The following is a 6,770-nucleotide window of genomic DNA, read 5'->3' as shown; positions in this document are numbered from 1 at the left end:
CCTTGCACGTGAGGCTCAGGATTTCAGGGGAAGGGTATGTGCTGAGCCGACCCTTATGCACATCTCATGTGCCCCAGAAGAGCCAGAGGAGGTCTGTTAGAGTGACCCTCTTCTGCAATCTTGCATTGCACACAGCGGTGCCCATCTGGTGGACCCAGATGCACGTACTCTGGTAACATGCAGCCCCCGTGGGGGAGTGTGAGGAATGTGGGCAGGCGATGACTGTTATAGCCTAGGGGAAGCAGGGAGACTAGTCCTCCACTGTCCCCGGCCCGAGGGTGATCAGTCCTCAGGCGAGGCTAAGCCTGCGAGCCAAACCTGGGCTTGTCTGCGTTCCTCACAGAACAGTCCGGACGATTAGGCTGAACATAACAGCAGCCAAAACTTGGGCCTCAGCTCGAGACTGGCGACAGAGAGTGTGCAGCCTAGAAATGAGAAATGTTGAGGACAATAATGAGAATTCCATTGGAAAGGTAGGGCTGTTAGTTGCGAGGGTGAGCAACGCTAGCCAACCATACTTGCGCTTGCTGCCGTTGTCTGCATAGAGAAAGGGTTTTGAAGTTTTAGAGTTGCTAGAGCAAGAAGTTTTTAGTTATGCGGTGAAGATCCAGTCTCGCAAGTTGACGGGGCATGGAATGGTTAACCGGGACAGGAGTAACACAGATTTTAGTGAAGGGGTACCGCCCATCGCAAACAGAGGAGGCAAGTTAAAAGGGGCTTCTACATTTAGAGCAATTAAGTCTATATGCTGTTGTAAATTGAACACAGCGCTATGCATTAGATGGTTGATATTTTCTTGCGTCTCCAGAGCTTGAGAGGTCGTTTGGGTCACGTTGAGGAGGGTCTCCGCAGTGACAGAGGTTTGAGTGAGGGCCACGGCGGCAACAGTACTGGCTGCTATAGCGGCGACAATGGTGGTGGCGATGGGGCTACGTGTTGCGCTGGGCAAGTTGTCCGCATCTCGAGGGTAAGGGAGCTGGGGGGCCATCCAATGGTGGCGTTGACTGGGATCCAGAGTAACCTGGGCCGCAAGACTATAAGGCATAAGGGTAAGAAATGTTCCAATAGTTAGCCAGTACGCAACTGTTAGAGGGGGAGGTTCAGGGCGCAGAAAGAAAAAGAAGGGGGGTTTTAGGCAGGGAGAAATTGTTGTCCAGTGTTGTCCTCTGGAGGAAGACGGCAGGAATCACTGTCCCCTCAACGCAGTAATTGTGGTATCAGCAAGCCAGGGCAGGGCTGTGTTACTGGATTCTAGAAACAAGGCTTAAAAGGAGAACTTATTCCATACAATCAGGGGGCTCAAACGAGCTCCCCTTTCAAATGCATGTAATGAATGTGAGCGATCTCCCTATCCACTCTGTGTATCTGCTGCTTCATAAATTCTATTACTCTGGATAAAATGCATGGCCCAAAGGTTAATACCAACAAAAGCACCAGCAAAGGCCCTGCTATAGTAGAGATTAAGGTGGTCAGCCATGGCGACTGGGCAAACAAATTTTCAAACCAGCCTTGGTGTTCTCTTAATCTTTTTCCCTGGCTTCTAATCTCTCTCCCAATTTCCTCATGGAATCTCTGACTACCCCTGTGTGATCTGCATAAAAACAGCATTCTTCCTTTAAGGCTGCACAGAGCCCTCCTTCCTTTAAAAACAACAAGTCAAGGCCCCTTCTATTTTGAAGCACAACTTCTGACAGGGATGTTAAAGATTTTCCAGAGCCTCCATGGCTTGCTTTATAGACGCTAGGTCCTCATTGACAGCAGACTCTAAAAGAGCCATCTGTTGATTCCCCTGAACTATGGCTGCAGTGCCTGTGCCCACTCCGGCCATCACTCCGGCAGCTAACAGTATTGCCAAGGTTACAGAGACCACTGCTCTTTTGTGTCGGTGCTTCATTTCCATGGCTTCCTCAAAATCATCGGCAGGCTGGTAGATAACTCTCGGCAAAACCTGTACTAGGATGCAAAACTGTGAGTTGTTGAAAACACTAGTACTGACACAGGGTGTTAGACCCGTGCTACATGCCCATTTAAGTCCTGGCGAAGGAATTAGGTAGTGTTTCCTGAGGAATTGAACTCATTGGATGCATTTCTACTACAAAGCCCCTGGAAATCTGCCGGTGGCGTGCCAATGCAAGTGCCCTACCCGATACTTCAGGGAGGGTAAGTCCTAGGCCACTATGCCAATCACAAGAATCTGAGGACTTGCTAACATTAAAGGTGCCATTGACAGCGATCCCCTCATAATATGGAGGACTAGACTGCAAGCATAACCAACATTCTTTAGTAAATTTGGATTGGTGTTATTTAATGCTTCATAACTTCCCAGAATTAAGTTAAACATTTTGTTGTCTAAGGGGGTTCTGGTACCAGAGGGAGGAGAAGCACTAGAACTCAAGGATAAAGTAGAGATATGGGATGCCACGGTAGGCTGGGCTGGTAGCAGTGGTTTGTCTGGTAGGTATGGAAGGAGGCTGATATTTGGGTTTTACTGCCAAATTTGGTCCTACTGCTCTGGTGATTTGTTCAACAACCAAACGTATTTTAAATACTGTTCCGGGGTCATAAGCCGATGAATGATAGACTCGAAGTCCCCAAGTTTTCCCTTTAGCCAATCGGTGGGAGACTTTCGGGCATGGGCGGTGAAAGAGATGTTAAAGGGTTACATGTGAAGTTAAGAAGCATGGCCCACTGCCCCCCCATAGGTACTGATCACTACCATAAGACCAAACTTCTTGTGCAGTGGAAGAAGGACGTTGTGTTGTAGGTTTTCTTTTTACAGTAATAGAATCCCAGGATGAGGAAGGGGACCAGTAAGCATCACCCGTGGTCTCGCATCCCCATTTAGCACAATAGTAATATTGGTGTTGGCCACAACAATACGCCGTTTCCCTGTCCCGGCCGTCCCTGGGACAAACATAAAAGGCAGTTTTTATCAGGGCAGCCCATTCCCGTGGAGTTCTGCACCCAGGATGGTAAGGCTCGCATGGGCATGAAGTCTGCATACAGACTGGTGCTCCGGGATTATTGGGGTCAACGGCGGGGATGTCAAAGTCATCTGCTTCTGCAATTAACTGACATAAGTCGACTTCGAGGAGGGCCACCACTGTCCCATGGGATGTCTACTGTCAGTTTGGTAGCCACGATATCACCATTGGAATTCAGAACTTGCCAGGTTTGTTTCACTGGTTGGTGGGGGTTAGAAGGTTTGGCACCTACTAAAACTCTATCAAGATGAAATCCCAACAGAATACAGCCCAGCAGCTGGAGTCCAGTCATCCTGACTGCCTGCATCACTTTGTCCCGCACGTGGTGTTCCATGTACCCGAATGCTCCTGCAAAACATAAAACAAAATTTTCTCAGGGCGCAAAACCCTGGAGGCTGATTTTAACATTTCCCAGCTTCTTGGGGACTTTCTTTTGGCTCAAGGTCATGGACAGGCCTGACACATCGCTCCGGCACCCATACTGGTTTTTCGGCGCCGGTTGGGTAGATGCACACGGCGCCTCTAACCCTGGCCAATATTGGAGCCACCATGGCTTCAACTGATGCAGGAATGGAAAAATGCCGCTGTGCGGCACTGTATCCTTTGTTGTCCAAAAACAAAAAAAAATTTTAAATGAAAGAGTAATGCCTGTGGTTCTAGGCACTCTTGGTATACCTCACCCTCTTTTGTTTTTTGCAAATAGGTTTTGAGGTGGCGATGTGCTCTCTCAACAATCGCTTGCCCTTGAGGGTTATAAGGGATACCTGTGCTGTGTTTGATATCCCATACTTTACAAAATTTAGAAAATTGGTTGCTAGTGTAAGCAGGGTCATTAAGGTGGCCATGATCATGCCTGAGTATGTAGATAGTGCCTAGCTCCCAGGTTATTAATATGAGTATCATTCATTTGCCAGATATTGTTAGCTCTAAGGCCTCTGGGATTTATTCCTAAGGACGGAGCGTGGGATATAAAGAACGCAAGTAGGGCACACGGAAACAATGGACAATGCTTCAACTTTTGATCAGCGAGTTTGGAGTCTAAGTGTCTGAGCATTAAGGAGGAATTTCTTATGTAGCTGCAGCTGTTAACTGCCGTTTGCTTACTAAATTAGAATCTCCTTGTAAAATATCAAACAAGTTTTGTAATATATAATTAGGAATCCCCAAAGTGGCAGGTAGCAAAAAATGAATGTAGAGTGCCAATAGTGACATGCCCCATAGCAAATGACCAGATTTTTTTTTAATTGAATTCATTGGATTGATTTATAAGGAATGCAGGAATGTGGGTTCTTTATAATTGGTTGTACATTTTTGCTAATTTTAAATTTATTACATGCAGTTTTTATGGTATTTTCTCACACTAGCAGCCAAATTTCGTTTTGCTTACATGACGGGGCCCAGTTGGGTCCTCTGGGAACTGGCTAGGGACCAAGAGGAGCTTCCTGGGACCTAGATATTTGTATTAAAGTACACCTCCTTCTGGGGGGATAGCCAGTCCTCCCAGCTAGAGTGTACATTTTTAACTTTTTTACCAAGGTCATGTGATAGCAATATCAGTTGCATATAATGGCAACATTAGGTGAACAAAAAGACTCCACAAGTGGGGAGAGGCAACTGAATCCAAAACCCATTCGGGGCAGCGGTATAGACCGCTGGGTCGAAGTACCAACCGATCCCTAGGAAAGACTCGAGAGGGATGCCGAGGCCCGGGGGCCCTCCTGGGTAATCTATCTGTCGAGCAGCCTGCTCGGCCTCTGAGTTGAAGTGTGCCTTCCAATCAACATACTGGCCTGGGGTGAGAATAGCTCTGGCTAGAGTTGTCCAATCGTGAGGTGTATTAAGCTGCGTGGACATTTCCTCTAGCAGGTGGGTCGCGTATGGACTCGCAAATCCGTCTTCCTTGACCGCTTTGCGCAGTTGCTTGATTGTCTCGGCATTGTGAGGATACCAAGCAAGTGGGCGCTGCTGCATTGGCTAGAGATTCATAGGGAAACATCCAACCATGGGTGGCGGGAGGGGCCGCTGGGGCTCCATAGGACATGCCGCTGCAGCGGACTGAACAGGTGGGCTACCAGGCCAGACTGGGCTGGCGGCCATGGCCCTGGACTCACAAAATAGTGGACGGGTCTCACAAAATGGCGGATTAGGTTCCTCCCCCTTAGAAAATGGGAGAGGAGGGGCATAAGATGGTGGACCAGGCTCCTCCCCTGTGAGAGGAGGGGCCGAGGAAGTGTTGTTCCGCTTTTTTAACTCCGGAGGAGGCGGAAGTGGGTTGGGAGGGAGTGAGTTACAAGATGGCTCCTGGCCACTCCCTTTCGGGAGGGCGGGGTAGAGGTTCTTCCTGTTGCTTTGTTCTTTACTCGAGGAAGAAGCTGGAAGGCCGCCATTTGTATCCCTCGGAGGGTCTATCTCCAACTGATTATTAAGCTGATCGAGCAGCGACTCGGCGACCGAGTCTGACTCAGAATCGGAGCCGCGAGTCTCCGCGGCCATTGCTCGGGCCGGGTGGCCGTCTGTCGGCGGCGAGGAGCCCTGAAGGCAGGAGCGAATGGTAATGAGAGTGGGGAGCAACCCCGGGGGGAAACGCTTACCTTTGTGCTCCATTTTGTCCTTTACTCTAGCAATTAGCTGATCATAAGTATCTGTACTCCACAGGTGGCAAGTAACTAGCCAGGGTTAAAAGGAAGTAGGAGATCCCAATAAACCTGCAGCTGCTTAACAGAAACTTTACACTTATGAGTGTCTAAGAGTGCCGCTAGGGCACGGACCTGTGGTGCCTGCTGCCAAGTAATTCTGCTACCCATGTTAACCAAAATTTAGTGAGACAACTAGTCACTCCGGTTAGGGCCTAGGACTTCCTTTGGAGTTTATTTAGGTGGCTAGTGCCGGGGGGCACTTACCTCCGACGAGGTCCTGGGTGCGCTGGGGTCCGATGGGCAGACAGAGTGTCCCTGTTCGGGCGCCAGCTGCGGGGAGAGGTGGGACTCCGCCGAGTCCGGTCCCGCTAGGCTAGCGAGGGTGCACTCTTCCTGCCGAGGGGTTCAGGGAGTAGAACCACCAGGCACAGAGGGGGCTCGAGCTCGAGGGTCAGGGTCGGAGGTGCACGTGCAGGGGACCACTGCGGGTCTGAAGGACTGGAGGCCAAGTCAATTAAGGCATGAAGCAAGGTAGCTTTATTGTTGGTAGACGCTTATGCCAGGGCCGCCAGTAGCTAAAGACCTCGAGGCTCGGAGAGCCCCGGACTATATACAGTTTGAGGAGAGGTGGAGTTAGGGCGAGGACTCCAGGGGAGGGTAGCCAATCACACTGGGAGGAAGGAAGGGGTGACTGTGACGTCTGTAGGCACCATAGAGATGTTGTTTTTGAGTGTGCTTGTAGCAGCAGATGTTGGGCAGGTGGAGGGATAAGGAGAAGGCCAATAGGGTTAGAGAGACAAGGCTGCATCATTACTAGTCGCCGGTGAGGCTTGTAATTCAGAGGTCTAGAAGAACCGGACGTGCCAAAATGACAAGGGAGGGAATGAAAAAGACTAAGCCATCAGGCCAAGAATAAAATTATGCCACACATGGTCAAATTCTATGTCTTCTTTTTGTAAACATTGGAGTTCAGGAATTTTGTTTTCATTTTTATGCCACTTGCTTTGTAAAACACTTGCATGTAGTTGGTGTTCAATAAAGATTATTAAATTAGTTAAATGGAAAAATACATAATTCTGATTTATTTGTCACTGAATGCATACGTAGGAAAATAATGCAGATATGTATTTAGTAAGATATACACAACATG

Source organism: Tamandua tetradactyla, chromosome 21 (genome assembly GCF_023851605.1).
Source record: "Tamandua tetradactyla isolate mTamTet1 chromosome 21, mTamTet1.pri, whole genome shotgun sequence".
In the NCBI taxonomy this organism is placed as follows: domain Eukaryota; kingdom Metazoa; phylum Chordata; class Mammalia; order Pilosa; family Myrmecophagidae; genus Tamandua; species Tamandua tetradactyla.
Note: the sequence above shows the minus strand (reverse complement) of the source record.